Below are 1,241 nucleotides of genomic sequence, written 5' to 3'. Positions count from 1 at the left end.
GATAGTAGTAGATAAAGAGCTAACTAGCCTTTAAAAGGTAATACCCTAAAGGCTAATACTAATAAAGGTATTAATAAAGAGCTAGCTAGCCTTTAAAGGGTAATACCCTAAAGGCTAATACTAATAAAGAGCTAGCTAACCTTTAATAGGTAATACCCTAGAGGCTAGTACTAATAGTACTAATAAAGAGCTTATTATAGTGCCTATAAAGGGTAATACCCTAGAGGTATAGAGCTAATTAACTATAATACTTATAGAATAGCTTTAATAGGTAATACCCTAGAGACTAAAGGCCTTAGGAGTATAATACTTTTAGAATAGACCCTTAGAAAATTATAGCTTAGGAAGTACTTAGTATAGTCCTAGGCAGTACCTATACTTATAAAAGGCTAGCTTTAATAGTAACTTAATTATAATATTAATAGTATTCTTAGTACTTAGAATTTAACTAAAGCTTAACTAGTATAGTATATTCTTATTATATAACTAGTAGTATTAAATATTTATATACTTTATATAAGGGTGTTTTTAAATACTAAAAGCTTAGGTAATAGTATTAGAGTTATTAGTCTAGATAGTAGTTTTAATATAGGTAGGCTTTTCTTTAAGGGTTTTTATAATAATATAGTAAAGCTATTAAATCTAGATAGCTTCTTAGGCTATATTATATTAAGAAATATACTTTACTTTAGTAGTTAAGTATATAATAATATTCTATAGCTTTAAGTACTAGGATATAATACTACTCTTTAAGGTAATAATAAAGCTACTAATAGATTTATATATTTATTAGTAGCTAGTATAGTTAGTATTATAGTAGACTTAAGGTTCTTTATTAAGTTCTATAAAAATAAGTTTATAGTTAATAGTACCTTTAATATATTATAGAAGCTATTTTAAGCTAGTAATATATTCTACTAATAAGGTAGCTATAAATCTATAATAATAGTTAATAATAAAGTAAATATTAGGCTTAGAATAGTTAGAAAGATAAATTAAGCCTTTATAAGTCTTAGTATACTAGCTATTCTTAATAGTTAGCTATTACTTAATACTTTTAGTAGTAGGATTTATTAGTAGGTTATAAGGTTTATAATTAAGGAGGCTAGCTTCTTTTAGAAGGGCTTTAGTATATTTACTTTAGAAGAGTATAAGGGTTCTTATATATTAGTCCTAGTAGATATTAATACTAAGATAGTAGCTAATAGGGCCTATATTTATTATCTTATAGGTATTTAATA

Source organism: Cordyceps militaris, assembly GCF_000225605.1.
Source record: "Cordyceps militaris CM01 unplaced genomic scaffold CCM_S00001, whole genome shotgun sequence".
Lineage (NCBI taxonomy): Eukaryota > Fungi > Ascomycota > Sordariomycetes > Hypocreales > Cordycipitaceae > Cordyceps > Cordyceps militaris.
Note: the sequence above shows the minus strand (reverse complement) of the source record.